The sequence below is a fragment of the Bactrocera tryoni genome, unplaced genomic scaffold (assembly GCF_016617805.1).
Source record: "Bactrocera tryoni isolate S06 unplaced genomic scaffold, CSIRO_BtryS06_freeze2 scaffold_7, whole genome shotgun sequence".
Taxonomy (NCBI): domain Eukaryota; kingdom Metazoa; phylum Arthropoda; class Insecta; order Diptera; family Tephritidae; genus Bactrocera; species Bactrocera tryoni.
In genome coordinates, this window is record NW_024396366.1 from 4207894 (window position 1) to 4226762 (window position 18869).

An 18869-nucleotide genomic window follows, 5' to 3' on the forward strand; every position below is an offset into this window, starting at 1 on the left:
AGAATATATGAAAATATTTAAGTTTTTAGTAAAGAAATGGATTTTATGGAAAATTTTTTCTTAAAAGTACGAGTGTGCTAAGTATATGACCACCACTGTAAGTAGAAGGTTTCTCTAGATAAATATTCTATAGTTTTGACCACTGAATTATGGTTCTTAATATATTTCATTAAATACAAAGGGTTAACCATTTCAAACTTCATACTTTTTTAAAGAAAATAAAAAAACTTCAAATTCAATTAGGGATGTTTATAATGGGTCAAATTTTTGAATCCGTTTCGATCGAGAAACTTGACAATTCGATCGAAAATTATTAGGTCTACAACTTTGCTTCCGCTGTCTTCCAATAGATGTCTCTAGGGTCAAGCACTGGTCGATTAAATCGTTTTATATCGATTTTGGACATTTGTGTCAACGTTAACCCAACAAAATATTTGTAGAGATCTGTTTGCATCCCAAACATATTCTCAACTGAAAATGTCACTTTTTGAGCCGAATTCTCGACATTTTCGGGAAATTTTGCTTGTCTTTTTTAATTCCAAGAAAAGTGCGGCTGAGGACCCGTCCACGCTTTACTGAGGCTGACATATACATACATAGATAATACTATTACTCTACTACTACCATCTATATGATTTATATTATATTATAGTATTAAAGAAATATAGAATATTTGTAAAGCAACTTGTGTTAGTTTACAAAAAAATGGATCATAAAGCATTTCGTGTGTTAATTAAGCATTGGTTTTTGAGGGAATAAGGGAAAACACTTTTGGACCGTTTTTATACAATAAAGCCTTAAATTTACAAAAAAAAAAACGGCGGAAGCAAAGTTGCAGACCCAATATTACAAGAGAAATCATTGAAACCGTATCGAAAATTAAGTTTTCGATGCAGTTGAACTTACTTGCCAACTCGATAAAATACATTCCGTGGCTAATAGATGGCGCTAATTTCGAAATCATTGAAACCGCAAAATCGAAAATATTCGTCGAAATCTATCCGTTGATGAGTGAACTGCGTAAATTGGCAAAAAAGAAAGTACCAGAGTTTATGTTAAAATTATATTTAAAATATGTTTTAAGTGTGTCATTTAGAGAGAAGAAATAAAAACACATCAACAAAAATCAATTCGAAGTACTAGTGGATATTATGAAGTTGCAACCAGACATAGCTAAAGGATTTTCTCAAAGAGCACCCGCGTATATAAATGCTTTTTAGGAAGACATTTGAGAATCCTTTGCGGTTAAAATACAGATGTTAATGTCTTGACGGTGCCATTATCTTAACGTGAGTTCCATCAACTGACATTGGCACACCAGGAATTTTCGATTTACCAAAAAAATATGTTTTTGCTTCTAATTCCTCGCTGGAGGTCCATCTTGAACATAGCCTGTACTCAGGAATGTTGAGTACTTCATCTAATACAACACAAAATGTCGATTGGGCCATATTTATATTGAAGTCCTTTCCAATACAATGTTGATACCTGCCTGTGGCTAAGAAACATAGACATTCGACAAGTTTTATTTTTGGAGAACCTTGTCTTTTGTCATTTCCAAATTAATTTTCGCATTCCCCTAAAATGTATATTAATGCCTTTTTGTTGATCCGAAAATTTTTGATGAAACTGCGTATGTACATACATACATATGTAAATAAAATGTTGTTTTTTTTAGCTTAAATAGTGCAACTCTTTTATACTATCAGCCCTATTCTGCATTTCTACTCGAATCGAAATTTTCTCCGATTGGCAACTTTGGTATTCTGCGGTTCGATTCAACTTCGAAAATTCCAATTCTATGTATTCTGCATTGCGATCGTAATTACGTTTTTGTACGTTGAAGTTTTGTCGGCGGAAAGCCGTTATATATTCATTTTCGTGCACTTGGATAAAATAATTTCCTCAAATATGTAAGTAAAACTTTATGATTATGGTTGTAAAAGACATAATGGTGGTGTCCTTGGTTGTTTGTGCTTAAATGATATTTTTTGATATGTTTGCAGGTCAATAGTAACAACGGCAGAGCAATACGAAAAATTGTGTGATATGATGGCCACGAAAAGAGATATTGCGCAGGGCTTCCAAAAGCGACCGAAGGAAGAAGTACAGGAGTTTTGGGAGGAGGTTGCAAAGGAATTTAAATGCACTTGGCCCACCAACAAAAGATTCCAATACATGGAGGTAAGGTATTACCTACAATTAATTTTAAAAAATTAAGTAACATCTAACGTTTTCGTGCAGGTCTGGATTGACTGAAAATGTTACATGAAGCGAAAATTATCGTATAACAAAAAAGAAAGGATGAGCACCGGTGGAGGTCCTTGCCGTTTTACAACACATAAGCCCACTTGATGAAAAGGTGATAGCTTTGACGGGTTTGGAAACGGATGATATCCCTTCAACCAGTAGAGCTAGCAGCCAAAATAGAGAGGCGAGAGCAAACAAGCAGAGCACTTTTTCATTACTTAAGCAAAAGATACAAATCAAAAAGAATTTTATGCAGAGACGAAAAAATTCAATGAAGCTGACTTTGGTAAAATGGAAGAAGTTACTTCATATTTACGACACATGAATCGTTCTCTAGATACTTTGGCGGAGACTGCAGTGAAGCAACTTGAAGAACAGAAGCGACACAATAGAATTAAGGAAGAGCTGGTGAAGGAAAAAGTAGAAATAAAACTGCAAATGCTAAGATTAGATCCAAATTATAAGCCGGATTCAAAGTAGTCATTTTTTAATTGTTAGCCTTTTATTTGTTTTACTAATATTCATTTATATAACGAGCTGTGAAACGAAATAAAAGCATTTACTTTTTTAATATAGGAGCTGTAAAATGCACTGAATGCAATTGTTTTTATTTAATAGAATAATGTAGGGCATATTTTGAATAATGCATTGCTCTCCTCCTCAAGTAATATCGTTGCCGCTACTGATTCCATGTTAGTGTTAAAAAAACGCGATATAATTTCTTTATTTTAATAAACCAACAATAATTTGTGTATTTTTGCTTTGTTATGTTTCATTTTCACACGTTTCAAGGCAAACAGCTGACTTCGAAAGAGGTACAGCTCTTCCTCTTCTTCTTTCAATCCAATCGTAACTCAGAATACCTATTTTCGATTCAGACGGAGCGTAGAGCGGGAACGTAATCGAAATGCAGAATAGGGCTGTATGTTCGGACCGACATTGAAAACACATTTGTGGGTTGTGGAATCTAAATCTAAATCGTTCGGACCGACAATGTGTGTTTTCGATGAGCTTTTACTGACAAATCACTACTTTATTTGATTGTATTTTTGCTTTTCCATTTTTCAATATCAATAGAGAGATTCTCTTGCTCTTGCAAGATAGCACGATGACACAAAATGCAAAAATCCTATACCGAAATGTGCAAGGCCAAATAAGTACCCATTGCAGAATCTAATGATATATGAACGGCTGATTCGGTCAATTTATTGAGAATGTCTATTGTGCATGACTATTGTGAATTAGCGCACCTTGTGCACACATTCTTAACAAAAAACTGTAACAAATCTTTATGGTTTAAGTAGACATTATAAAATATTTCCAAGAGCAAGATAATCCCCCTAATATGACAACATCAAGTGACAGCTGTATTTGTATATGGCATGTAAACAAATATCAAGTGACAATTTAGAGCCGGCAAAATATGTCTTCCAATAAAATAGGGTAAACTAGAGCAGGCACCGATTATAATGAGGGGAATGTAAGTTTTCAAGTAGTTTTCAGCGAAAAATGGTTTTCAATGTGTTTTCGTTTGACAGATTTTACATGGATGAAAACACAAATTTTAGGGCGAAAACCAGTTTTTCACCACTTCCACTTCTATACCCGGTTAACTTGTAAGGGTAATTCAAGGTGGATTTAATTAGATGTTTTAATTTATTTACAAATGTGGAAAATGAGGTTCAAGTTACTTTTAATTCGATTTTCAATTTAACAATATTGCGGGACTAAGGGGTAATCACAAGTTTTAATTCAATTTTTAACGTAAACCATTGTGCGGAACTATGCTGACATACGACGATCGAAAAGGCGAGAGGGTCACAGCGGCGACGTGCTTCGAGAGCTGACCAAACGAAAAAAAAAACCTATGACGATGACCCTTTTGACCAGTGTGGTATGTGTTTGCGTATGTGGATGTGCTTTCGCTTCGAAGTTTACGAAGACGATGGGGATGTTGGAGTCTCAATCACTGCGGCAGTATAGCAAGGCATTATATTCGACGCAAAAATTTTGCAATATAAGTATCAGCTGAGTATCTGCAGAAAAACAACACTGTCGCAATATTACTGCAGTTATTTGATTGCTCGAACATCCCCGATACTGTATCAGTTCGTATAGCACAACAATGGTTCGCTCGCTTCCGTTCTGGAAATGTCGATTTATACTGATGAAATAATGTCTCTAGCGGCAAAATGGTAATAGGTGGTCGACCAAAATGGTACACATTTGTTTATTTATTTATTACTATAAATAGAAAAAAAATAAGATGGAAGTTTGATTAGAAATACGAAAATACTTTTTCGACTGCCCAATATCTAGTAAAATAATTTGCTTGAAGATAAGAGCTGCAAATTTAACTTGGCTTTTAAACGAAAGCCTAAAGCATAAAGCCGATTTGGATGTATGGCATTCAACTGTGCAACTCATATTGCTATAATACAAAGGTTGTAATCGAAAATGCTTAGAACAATCAATTGATAAAGATCTTGGTATTCCTATAATAAAGAAAGACAGCCGAATGAAATATATATTTAAACTCCGATGTCACCCAAACCCATTGGATAATGCTTTCGTATATTCCTGCCATCAAACACGCCTAAAAAGAAGAGATACATATGCCTGCGTCCTAAAAAGCAACGTTTCACCAAAACAGCTCAATGACTTCCTTGAGGTTGTCTAGTTTTTAAATGGTTTTAAGATTTTATAAGTTATTGACAGGTTTTTAAAACTAAAAGCGGATCCCATAAACAAATAAATATTGCAAAAAAATGTTAAGGTAAATAATTTGTTTGGTTATTTCTATGATTACACCAAATTGACTCTCTGAAAAGGCATGCTAGTACGTTCACAGTGTGATGAAGCGAATCGAATATATTCAGTTGGCTTACAGATGTCTATGCCGCATGAAGTAGCATATACTACATATGAATGCATTTCGTTCGTCAATTCAAATGTTATTTAAATTTGTTTAATGCATTAAACAAACATCAAATGTTTTAGTAATAAACATTCATATATTAAATATACATATGTATGTATGTATTATATTCCTCACATTCTTTATTTAAGAAGTCTGTTAACTCTACGGCTGTTATAACCATCCTTTAGACGGTAGTATACAATTGGTGATCAAAAAAGTATTACAAATGTTTACCTAAAAAATTTTTATTAAGCTTATTAAACTGAAATATAATTCATAATTTGAATCAAAATTTGTTACTTTTATCCTAAGCAGGTCTTCTTCACGCAAGTGAGGAGAGTTCTTGAGCGCCATTGACTTAGTAGTGGCCAGAAACAATTATTTTATATCAAGCTGTTCGTGATTTCCGGTCTTAAAACAAATATCCTTTGGGTAGCAAAAATTTGCCGCAGCCACTATGTAGAAATAGTGCTTGTAGACTTAACATTCCCAAATGGGTTGAGGCTGATCGACTTCGCCGGGGTCTGAAATAAGGTTATCTGTGGTACTAGATTCCAGCATAGAAAAATTCATCAAGCTGCCTGGCTGTCTTCGGATCGAAATACTACCAACCAGTTCGATCATGTTGTGATAGACGGGAGACACGTCTCCAGTGTTTTAGATGTGCGTGCGCTCTGAGGTCCTAACATCGACTAGGACCACTACCTTTTTGCAGCCAAGATTCGCACCCGCCTCTATGCACCTAAAAGGCACGTCAACAAACACAAGGAAAGTTCGACGTCGAGAAGCTGCAATCACAACAGACAGCCGAACGATTTTCTACTCGGCTTGCATTGCTCTGCTCTCTGAGAGCACTCGTCATCAATTCCGAATAAGGGAACTGTGGAACGGCATTTCAAACTCCTTACTTACAGCTGCAACCGAAATTATTGGTTTTCGGAGAATGCAAAAGGACAGCTGGTACGACGAGGAGTGCCGTGTCGCAGCGGAGAGATAACGGACTGCCTACCTCGCAACGTTACCACAACATGTGCGGGATTGGATAGATACCGAGAGTTGAAGAGGGAAGCGAGACGCATTTCCAGACAGAAAAAGAGAGAGGCCGAAATGCGTGAGTATGAAGAGCTTGACAAGCTGTCCGACAGGGGTAATGCTCGAAAATTCTACGAAAAAATGCGGCGGTTAACAGAAGGTTTCAAGGACGGAGCATACTCGTGTAGGACCCCCAAAGGTGATTTACTGACCGATGCCCAGAGCATATTAAAATTATGGAGGGAACACTTCTCCAGGCTGCCGAACGGCAGTGAAAGTACAACGCCAGGAGAAAGCGAACCCGATTCCCCAATCGATGACGGTGGAGCAGACGTTCCATTGCCCGACCATGAAGAAGTTCGAATAGCAATTACCCGTCTGAAGAATAACAAAGCAGAGGGGGCCGATGGATTGCCGGCCGAACTATTCAAACACGGCGACGAAGAACTGATAAGGAGCATGCATCAGCTTCTTTGTAAAATATGGTCGAACGCAAGCATGCCCAACGATTGGAATTTAAATGTGCTCTGCCCAATTCACAAAAAGGGGCATAAGTGTGCTCTATCCAATCCTCTCTCTATTCTTCAACATCGCATATAAGGTTCTACCGAGACTACGGTGGAAAATATTAAAACCTATCGTCCACAAACTGATTGGACCTTACCAGTGTCACTTCACGCCTGGAAAATCAACAAAACATATTATATTACATATACATATATATTCACAATGCGCCAAATCTTTGAAAATATCTTGAGGAATCACACGCACGAACTATTCGTCGATTTTAAAGCTGCTTTTGATAGCACGAAAGGAGCTGTCTTTATGCCGCTGTGTCTGAATTTGGTAACCCAGCAAAATTAACGCTACTGTGCTAACTGATGTTAAGCGATACCAAAGACTCCATCAGGATCGGGGAGGACTTCTCCGAGCTGTTCGAAACCAATTGGCCTCAACAACCGCGCTGTCAGTTCTGTTTTCTGCAGACTGAATAAGAAAGCGAAGCAAATGAGTCTGGTAGTAAACGAGGGCAAGACAAAATATCTCCTACCATCAAACAAGCAGGGATAATAACTGTGTTTCCAAAATCTCAATTGTATTTTTCCCGGTTACTAAAATTTTCGCAAACAGCTCTTACGTATTTATATTAAAAGATGACTAGTGTTTTGAATATCCATAGCCACAGAATAAAATTTTAAATTTTGATATTTTTTTTTCAAACTCAAATATGTATACAGTCAAGCCTGGGTAAGCGAAAACTGGATAAGTAAGAAAACTCTATAAGTGAGAGAAATGGCCAGGACTCGTCATTTTAAGCTCCCAAAACCTCGACTAGCGAGAAACAGAAAAGATAGTCGTTTTTCCCTTATGGACCTCCGTAAATGAGACTGCTATTTATCTATACCTCTATAATCGACAGTTGAGCTTTATTTATTTATGTATGTCGGCGCACCCTAATAATGTGTGGATATTGGTATGCATGCGTGAGTGTATGTGTATGAGTGTAGAAGACTAACCGTGCGATTCTGTACTGTGATACAGTCTCAAGTCTCTAAATTTGAGATTTTAAGTGAGAGACAATTTTTGAGACTTGAGACGATTTTGCTATTCTGTAAGTGACAGTCACAAAATCTATTACATTTCATTATTCAGAGATGTTTTTACACTTGAATGAAAATAAATATGTCGATAACAAATATTAAATTTTCTATAACATAGTCAAAAAACATAATTATCAATGAAAATAAAATATATGTTGACTTTGTTTCATAATAATTACGAAATTTATGTAAAATTGATTTATTTTTAACCTTTTCGTGTTTGAGTTGCTTACAAAATATAAAAAAACGACAGTCGACAGGCAGACAAGAGTTCTTTTTAGTTTTGAGACTTGCTAACTATCAGGTCTCAAATTTGAGGCAATATTTTGAGACTAACGCTAGAGACTATTTAGTGAATAGTAACTAGTCACAAATTGAGACTTTACCACAAAATGTCTCAAATAGAGACTAGAGACTGGTTACAGAATACCGCTATAAGTTCAACATAATTGTATCAGCCATTGATTGTGTTGTGATTGGTTGTCTGCATGTTGTCGCTTTGGGAAGTACCGTTTTAGCGGGGCGCCAGCGTGGTGACGCTTTGTGTAAAAAGCGTAAAAACGCCAGCGGCGATGTTTCTGGCCATGTTACAGTGTTCCCAACTTAGGGGTTTTCCCCCCAGATTTAGGAGGTAAATAAGTGAGATGGGATTTTTTTAGGGGTTTAAAATTTTTAGGGGTATTTTCAGGGATTTTTTGACTCTTCAATTAAAAACATGTGACGCAATTAAACTTACTTTTTCAAAGTAATCATGCTGAACCTGTCAAATTGTTCGAGGATTTGTTTTTGTTATACAAAAATTTGCTTAAACGACTTGTTGTTCCTTCACAATTGGAAAAATTGGTGGACTCTTAACTGGTAGAATATAATTTCCAGGAACATCTGATGCATATAGCTTCAATGTATTTTGGTTTTGACTTTCATACCATATCTTAAGAACTTGAGGAAAAGGATCTGTTGGATGTCAGGGAACGATGCAAGACCTTTTTATGTTCTCTGGCCAAGCAGAATCAGAAAAGGCTTCCGGATAATTTATCATTGTTGAAAACTGTTGCTGATTTGCACCCAAGAGTTGCTACATCTGAAGTCAAACTCGATATAAAACCAATATTAAATTACATTCAGCGAACTCATATATGTATGTACATATAAGTTAAAAAAATGACATCGAGTCTGAGTGGCACCAATTAAGCAATAAAATATGGACAAATACCTCTTCTTCAGCTGGTTTTTATTTGGAAGTGTATAATGACTGTGACGCAGCTGACTCCCGAAAGCGTAACTTTATAGAGCGTCTACTGTAAATATTTTTTAGGGGGACAACTCAATAATTAAGGCGATTTTAGGGGTTTTTGACACAAATTTAGGGATAAATATTTTTGAGAGTTGGTAACACTGCAATGTTAGCTAATTGTCCGACCGATGGCGAATGCCTCTCCAATTATGGTAGTCGTATGATGACGACACTTATCACAAAATGCCGCGACATGGACGTGGAGGAAATTGCAGTTTCTGTGACGCTTGCAAAGATGGCTCATGTTGATAACAGATTGCAGCGCCTAACCTTTACTTCAAATATGCGTACCAGAAGTGAATTACAAACCGAGCTTAAAGCATTCACGTTCAACAAAAGAAAGAAAATTCTGCAAGAAGAAATGTCTTCATCTGACATAAAGCGTCCCAAAATTTCAACAATCAAATGTCATTTCTGTGGAAAATTAGGCCACAAGTTGATGGAATGTCGAGCTAGACAGCATCAAGATCATCCTTCGTCACATGTTATGAATAGTAGCGGAAGGAGTGCATTTGGCCACCAGCAAAAAACGAATGTAACCTGCTTTAAGTGTGGTGAACTTGGTCATATTTCAACACATTGCAGTAAGTTCAAAATGGATAAGGTCAAGGATACACACCAGACGAAAAGAATGGAGCTATGCGAAGTTGTTGAGCCCAAAGGAGACAGGATTCATCATGGTCAGACGTTTATAACAACATTCGACTGTGGAGCGGAATGCTCATTAATAAAACAAAAGATAAGTATCAAATTAGTTGGTAAAAGAATTAACAAGGTAGTGATGTTAAAGGGTATTGATAGTGACGGCATATGTAGCACATTGCAGATACTTAGCAACGTAAAAATTAGTCAACACTGTATTGAAGTTTTGTTTCATGTTTTGGACAATGAATATTTGAAAAATGATATTATTATTGGTCGAGAAGTACTCTCCCCTGGATTTAATGTTATAATATCACCAGGAAATTTCGAAATTATTAGATCAAAAAATGTAAACTATTGTTCAAATGATGAGGAATTTTGTGAATTAAATACTGATCTTGTTGGGGATAGAGATAAATTACAAGATTTATTGGAAAAATATTCAAAATCTTTTATTAAGGGAATTCCTTCGAGTAGAGTTATTTCGGATGAAATGAAAATTAAATTAGTAGACCCAAGAAAAATTGTTCAAAGAAGACCATATAGGCTTAGCCCAAATGAAAGAGAATTGGTACGAGACAAGATTAATGAATTATTGCAATGTAAAATTATAAGGCCAAGTTGCTCACCTTACGCTAGTCCCATAATGTTGGTTAATAAAAAAGACGGCACTCATCGTTTGTGTGTTGATTACCGTGAGTTAAATTCTAATACAGTCGCAGATAGATATCTCTTGCCCCTTTATCAGACCAGATAGCCAGGAGCGAAATACTTCATATGTTTAGATATGGCTAGTAGGTATTATCAAATTCCCATGCACGAAGAATCGGTAGAGTGTACAGCATTTGTCACTCCAGACGGGCAATATGAATTTTTGGCAATGCCTTTTGGGCTCAGGAATGCCCCTTCAATATTTCAACGCACAGTTATTCAAACACTTGGAGATCTTGCAAATACGTTTGTTGTCGTTTATATGGATGATGTAATGGTGGCTGCTGCAACAAAAAGTGATTGTCTCACGAATGCTGGACTCTCATTCAATATAAAAAAATGCTCTTTTCTTAAGTCAACAGTTCAATATCTGGGATATAAGTGAGTGCAAGTGAAATCCGCCCGAATTCGCGTAAAGTTATAGATTAACGCTTTACGCCAATTTATTGGATTGCCGTCTTATTTCAGGCAATTCATGAAAGGATTCTCCTGTTTTATGAAACCGTTATATCTTTTAACTTCGGAGAAGAATGATTTTGTTTGGAGATCAGAACATGAAGAAATTAGACAAAAAGTTATTTCTATCCTTACGCAAAAGCCAGTCTTAGTAATTTTTGATCCGAACCACCCTATTGAGTTGCATACCGATGCAAGTTCTCGGGGATACGGTGCTATCATGTTACACAAAATCAACAACAAATGGCATGTCATTGAATATTTTAGTAAAGCTGCTTCTCCTGCTGAATCACGGTATCATTCTTATGAGTTGGAAACTGTTGCTGTTGTTTTGTCTATAAAACATTTTCGCCATTATTTATTAGGTAGAAATTTTGTTGTCTTCACTGATTGTAACTCACTTAAAGCATCAAGAACTAAAGAAGATCTATGCCCCAGGGTACAAAGATGGTGGGCGTATTTACAGTCTTTTACATTTGACATACAATTAAAAGAAGGTTAACGAATGTCTCATGTTGACTTCTTTTCAAGAAATCTGCCTTCAGCAGAGTTGACTTGCAAAATTCCAGAAAAACGAGTTAATTTGGCAGAAATATCTGACAATTGGCTTTTTGCCGAACAGCGGCAAGATTCTGAAATAGTTGATATTGTAAATAAAGTAAAAGAAAATTCTCTTGCTGAGGATATTGCTAAAACTTACGAGTTGAGAGCAGGAATATTATATCGAAAAATTCAGCGAAATGGTAGAATTCGATCTTTACCAATTGTTCCTCGACCATTTAGATGATCCGTAATAAATCAGATCAATGAGTCCATCATGCATTTGGGATGGGAGAAGACCTTAGATAAGGCCTACGACTATTACTGGTTTGATAATATGCCCAAGTATATTCGGAAGTTTGTTCAGAACTGCATTACGTGTAAAATGTCAAAGTCTTCTTCGGTAAAGTTCAAGTAAGTCTTCATCCAATACCAAAAGTAAATACACCTTGGGACACCATTCACATCGACATAACTGGAAAGTTGAGTGGCAAGTCTGATCAGAAGGAGTATATCATTGTTCAGGTGGACACCTTTACCAAATTTGTTTATTTAACCCACACGCTTAAAATTGATGCTGAAAATTGCATAAATGCTGTCACATAGAGGTGAGGACACGAGCAGGCCAAAATATTTCAGCTGCAGCAGCCTATAACAAGGAGCAATTTGATAAAAACAAGGCTAAAGTAGTTGGATGCAGGGTTGGGGATTTCGTATTATTAAAAAATGAAAAGAGGCATTAAACAAAGCTAAGTCAAAAGTTTAAAGGGCCGTTTCAAATAACCGAATTGTTAAAGGCGAATAGATATATGCTCAGGTCTTTGACAAATAATATAAAATATAAATATGCTCATGATGACATAAGAAAAATGCCAAATGGGCACATAACAGTTGAGTTTGAAAGTTGTGATAAGGATTTAAGTAATGAAATAATTGAAAAAGACACTGTTGAAAGAGACAGTACAGGTGCCTTCAGGGCTAGTAATGAAATTTGTAATAATAATGAAATCTGTAATTATAATGTAAGCACAAGTGCAAAACAATTGTTTTGATCATGACGTGTGGCGCATTAGATAACATAATGAATGGTTAATGATAATGTAAAAATGAGCTAAGTCGCAGAAAACAATTTGTATTAGTAAAAAAAAAATGTAAATTGTAATGGAAATTATAATTTTAGAAGTTATAATAGAATAAAATTTATAAGATGGTTAATTGGTAACAAAGCATCTTTGGTAAAATAGCACGAGGTCGTGTACTGGTCAGGATGGCCGTGTCGGCGCACCCTAATAGTGTGCAAATATTGGTATGCGTATGTGAGTGTATGTGTATACAGTTTAGGGAATTTCACTAGAAGACTAAGTTCCTCATAATTGTATCAGCCGTTGATTTTGTTGTGATTGGTTGTATGCATGTTGTCGCTTTGGAAAGTACCGTTTTAGCGAGGCGCCAGCGTGGTGACGCTGTCGCCGAGTGTGGTTCGGTGGTAGAAAGAAGAAGGAATGATCAGTTTAGTTGCGTTTTAGAACTCAGTGAACAAAGCCGAAACTCGCTGCGCTAATACCATGCCAATAAACGACAAGCATGCTGCAATATGTGTATTATTTAGGAGGAACTATAGCTACAATAAAAATATATACATACATAAAAGATACACACATACAGAAACAAATGACAAAACAAATTATATTTTTAACATCTGCTATTATACATGGTTTGCCCGGAAAGTAATAGGACTGAATCGGTTTAAAAAAAATTTATTGAACCAATTGTTACTATTCTCTAAAATCTTTCAAAATATGCTCCTTCTGCGTCGATACATCGCTGCCAGCATTGAAGGCGTGACGGAAGGCATTCTCCGGAATAGCCTTGAGGAGCCGAGGTGTATGATGTTTGGATCCCCTCTGTGGCATGTGCCACACAGAAGATTGTCTCTTTGTCTCGGGATCATACTCAAAGATCTATAACTCGTCACCTGTGATTACGTTATTCACAAATTGGGGATCACTTCCACATATGTTCAAATTTTTTTGGTACCCTTTCAGTCGCCGGTCTGGTCATCAGTGAGCACTTTTGGGGCCATTTTCGCGCACACCTTGCGCATGTTCAAGTGCTCCGTCACAATGTCATAAACCAGAGATTTTGATAAACTTAACATCTGGGCAATATTACTCGATGGTCTGAGTTTAAATTTTAAATATGTTTCATGAAACGTTTTGTAATTTGATGCATACTAGTAGAATTAATTTTCAATTTCAAATGATTAAAAACATTTATTGATTGAGAACTAACAGGCTTAATTCACCTTATTAAGTATTGAAATATCAAAAGTCAGTTGCTGCGAAATAATTTCCATTTTTTTCTGCTGGTGATGAGCACTGCTTCCGATTTGTGATTGGCAAGTTCGAGTTTTGAACTCGTTAGCTACTTCTTTATCTTTACTACAGTATACTTTGTATTTGATGGAGCTCCTTAGCTACTATTGTCACCGCAATATCATCTGCATATCTAATTATTTGCATTTCTTTCGGTAGAGAGAGGCGCAATATTCCGTCATATAATGTATTCCAAAGAAGTGGGCCTAGCACAGAGCCTTGTGGCACACCACCCGATACCCTATACTTTTTGGTCCTTTGTCAGTGTCGTGAAGCAGGATCCTATTGGACAAATAGCTTTGTATGATGGACAGAAAATAGTGCGGTGTTTATTTGAGAAACTATGCACACATTATATGGGGCCAATGGGCCGAATTAAACGCGTTTCTCACATCAAAGGTGACGACCGCACAATATTCTTTTTTTTCCATACATCCACCTATCTCCTTCAATAGCCTTTTCTGTTGTATCTGTAACTTTCTTGATTGCATCATGAGCTGAACTCCTTCTACGAAAGCCGTATTGGTTTTCCGTGAGACCACCATCTCATTCCAGTTGATTTTCTAGACGGTTACAGATTATCCGCTCCACGATTTTTCCCCATCGTATCGATCATACAGAGTGGTCGATAGGAGCTTGGTTCTCCTGCGGGTTTGTTTGGCTTCTGCAGGAGTACTAGCCGTTATACTTACTAAATTTTTGGAAACACTCCTTCACGAAGGCAAAGTGTGCACGAATCTGAATCCGAAAATGGCTTTGAATCATATCTGATCGCAATTTTATCCCTATTCGGGATGCCATCTAATCCGGATGCTTTGCTGTTTTCAAAGCGCTCAGCAGCTTGTACGACTTCCAGCCCGCTGATTTCTGGCGCATCTACGACTTCTTCTTAGTAGAGTGCACGAGTAGTTTCAACGTTTTCAAAGTGTATTGTGAGGACATCAATGACGATAAACATGTGGGCCAATCACCCAATCACCGGAAATTCCATCGAAACTGTGCGCGAATTCATCAAAAATCAGCCGAAACCATCATTGAAATGCATTGATATAGAATTGAACATCTCCAAAACATCGATTTATTGCATTTTGACGGAATATTTGGGCTTACGAAAGGTGTGTGCACGGTTTTTTACGCACAAATTGACTGACAACCAAAAATTGCTCAGAATCCAACATTCGAAGGACATCATTAAAGAGGTCAAAAAAGACAAAAACTTTCTTTACAATATTGTGACTGATGACGAAACGTGGTGTTTCCCCATATGATCCCAAAACGAAACGCCAGAGTGCCGAAACCCAAAAAATCGCGCATGGAGAAGTCAAAAGTGAAGACAATGCTGATTTGTTTTTTATGATTCCAAGGGTATTGTTCACAAGAAATTTGTTCCACCCTGCCAAAACGTTAATGCGGTATTCCACCTTAGAGTTTTGAAGCGTTTGATGCACCGTATTCAACGTGTTCGGCCCGAATATCGCGAAGACAAAAGTCGGCGTTTGGTGCACGATAATGCGCTGTCTCATCGATCGACGCTTGTGACCGATTATTTGACCAAAATCACATTTTAACCATTAACCACTCCTCGTATTCACCTGATATGGCACCGTGCGACTTCTTTCTTTTCGGAAAGTGCATTTACCCGTGAAAGGAAAGCATTATGCAGACGTAGAGACCATTCAAAAGGCTTGCACCGGCATTCTGGCGGCCATGCCGGCCAACGAGCTAAACCACTCGTTCGACATGCTCTTGGACCGTGCAAAAAGCTTTATTGAAGCGGAAGGAGACTATTTTGAATAAAATAAATTGATTTTGCCCAAAAAACCATTTGTTCTGTTTTTTTTTTAATCTTGTTTACTTTGGAAAGCACCTTGTAGTTTCTTGTGTTAGCGATCTTATTTGTGCCTGATCTCCTAGAACCTAATCTATCTCCTCTCTATATCCTTCCGTAATTCTGTGCTTTGTTTAGTTCTAACGGTATCTCTCCTTTAGCTGTCTCTTTAACTCTTGAGACATTTTCGACAATCAAAGTTTAAATTTGTTTAACCGCAGAAGTATGATTGCGTAAGACATGACAATTGCTTCTGGTCGCAGGGGTGATACGGTGTTTTTCTTCCTTTTGTTTTTATTTTTTTGCACTTCACTTGGTATCGTGTTCCAAGTATCTTCCCTTGTCGAGTCCTTTTCTCCTCCCCCTCGATTTATGCTTTCTTCTGTTTTCACTGGTTCATCGTGTTTTAGTCCTTTTTGGTAGGGTCCTTTATTTTATCTCCTTGTCATCATGTGGTTTTTTTGGTGTAACTTCAATAGTCGTCTGTTCGATAGCTACGGTTCTACCTATGTTAGATTCCCGTTGTCGAATATGGCCATCTTGTGCACGGGTGTAGAGCTTCGATATTGTCCTTAGCAGTTCCCTCATGGGGTTGTTGATAGAGCACTGTGGCGGACGCATCATATCCGTTAGCTTTTGGATCATTTCTCCCAGTTTATTCGTTGAGACTGTGCTTCTTTCAATATCGGTGTGTTCTGTTGAAGCGTTGGTGGGGACAATTTTGAACTCGCAGGTCTCTGTGCGGAGAGCACCTTCACTGGCGATATATCCAAACGCTAAGCTTTTTTAAAGGGATCTACTTCTAAACTCGAACATTGACTGACGACACCGCTAAATTTGTTGCTGCTATTGTTGTTGTTGTGGGTTTTTTCATTAATTGTTTCCATTTAACAGTTTTACCAGCGCATCGTGTGCAGGGGTCGGACCGAAACAGACAAGAACGGGTCAGTTACCTGAGGCCTGACCTACACTTTACCGCTTTCGGAAACCTCAGACGAACCGGCACTCGCCCGGAGCAGCGCAGGCCCGAAGGAGCTGGTTACGGATTCACATCGTGGCTGACTCTTCGGCAGAGCTGACTCACATCACCATCTCCAAACCACCAGTGAAAAACAGGTGATGATGTTTCAAGGATCGGTCTTATTTACAGCCGCACCTAACATGGTGAACACGCTGACCAGGAAGCTGCTCACTTTGAGTGCGTCTGGTTTTTGAACGGTCACCTATATTAGAGAGGCGCTAACTACTCGCCTCTGTCGCAGGAGTTTCATTGGCTTAGCTGGCCTTTAAACCGCATTCTTCACTCCTGCCGCTCATCGTCGAGCATTGCTTATTCGTTGTAACTTATTTCGCAACTAACCTGCTACTACAGGCCGTCCGGCTATCCGAGACTTGCCGAACCCCCCCGGTAGCTTAGAGCTTAGCTCAGATGCCTGATCGCGTAAGATACAAGACCTCGTTTGTGTGTGTTAGTGACAATCTGTTTAAATACATATACGACCATTTACGCTCCTTTAGCACATGCTAAGGTTTTGCCAATCCCTGTAACAGAAATGGTTCATAGGTTATTTGGTTGGTTATCCATTCGTTACAGTAAACTGGTTCAAAGGTTACCTCGTCACTTTCTAATGGTTATTTGTTTGATTGTTAATTGGTTCCAATCTAAATTTTCCTTCTTACAATAATTTTCTGTCTAACTTTGTCAAATATAATCCAATGCTGCTGTCAAGTTTCAATAGAATACGATAAGACGGCATTAGGTTTCCGGGTTTTTTTTGCCTGACTCGGCTTCATGCCATTATATCAAATTTGCAGTTGAATGGTAATGAAAAGAAACATATAACTTATGTGCCAAGATATGCAAATCCACCTAACTGAACGTCGTTCACACCCATCGAAAGATATTGGGCGATTTTAAAAAACATTATGAAGAGGCAAAAGAAGTTGCTAACACCGCAAACAATTTTTTGCAAAAATGGTTTTCATCAAGCAAACAAATTACAATATATACTTTTAAGAGGCTCATTGTTTCGTGCACTAATTTCATCATGGGCAAGCATTATGGAGTATGTATATATACTCCATTATCATTATTTGTTTGTTAAAAATCTTATATATATTTATGATTTAAATATACCTTATGTTAATTGTTGTACTATGTACAATAGTTGCCACATTAATTTATAGGTGCTTTATATTCACACATTATACAAATCTATATAAGTTAATTTAAAAATAATATTTTAAATTTAATATAATATAATACTATTTTAAATTAATGAATTTAGAGCTATTAGCATTTAGCAATGAAGGTTTTCATAATTAAAAAACTAAGTGGTGAAGGAGGAACTTACCTCCTAAATTCACAGATATCGAAAATGAATGGAAATATTTAAGTTATTTTATTTATTTGTTAATGTTTCGACATTATACCTTGCGAGACGGGTAAAAGCTAGGTAACAGGGGAAAAGTAGGTTATTTCTTTGGGTAGTCATTGGTCATAGAAAACTGGTGCATATGCTACCTCGACCCTTGCTATGTGTTATTTGTTCGGTTATTCATTAGTCACCACTGCCGTCCTAAAGGCAATACTAGAATTGTATTAACGAAAACATTTTCACACTCTTTTTCTCTGTTGGGAATTCGATGTCATTTATTTCTGAAGGTAATTCTTCCAAAGTCCCAAATTTTTCACTACTGAATTTATTGGCGTTAAGTCATCTTTAGATTGGTATAATGTTCTAATCACAGAAGGAAGAGGACTTAGATTGCTAACATATTTGCCAGACACAATCCACCAATAAAATGTCAAAATTTTATGATATATGGAATTCTGGATCTGCCAATTCAATATTGCGCGAAATGTTCCAGCATTGATGTTATGGTCTGGATGATTAGCCGAAATACACTAAATCATCCAGAAATCCGCCGAAAATTTGTAATTATTTACACGCAACTTTAAAAACGGACTTAATTTTGTCCACATTTTCCAATTCCCGATCCGGTATACTCACTGTATGCATAGCACGTGTGGTGAATGGTTACGCATGAGGTGCAGCGGGGAAGAAACTCGAACCTCTGTTGTACTGGAAGCGCCTTGAAAGTAATTGCCTGCCTTAGCGTGTTCCTTCGACTTACACTTTTGACAGATTGATTGTTTTGTATTTGCACCAACTAAAGCTGATGTCGCCCTGTCCATGTGTGGCTGCTTCATGTGATG

The 18869-nt window shown here is 37.2% G+C and overlaps 1 long non-coding RNA gene across 1 annotated transcript; it reads left to right on the plus strand.

Annotated features, from left to right (window-relative positions):
- Positions 1 to 2133: 2133 nt before the first annotated feature.
- Positions 2134 to 2298, plus strand: LOC120781395. Its single transcript, XR_005706055.1, has 2 exons — positions 2134 to 2184; positions 2245 to 2298. It is a non-coding gene; the product is annotated as an uncharacterized LOC120781395 (long non-coding RNA).
- Positions 2299 to 18869: the final 16571 nt, after the last annotated feature.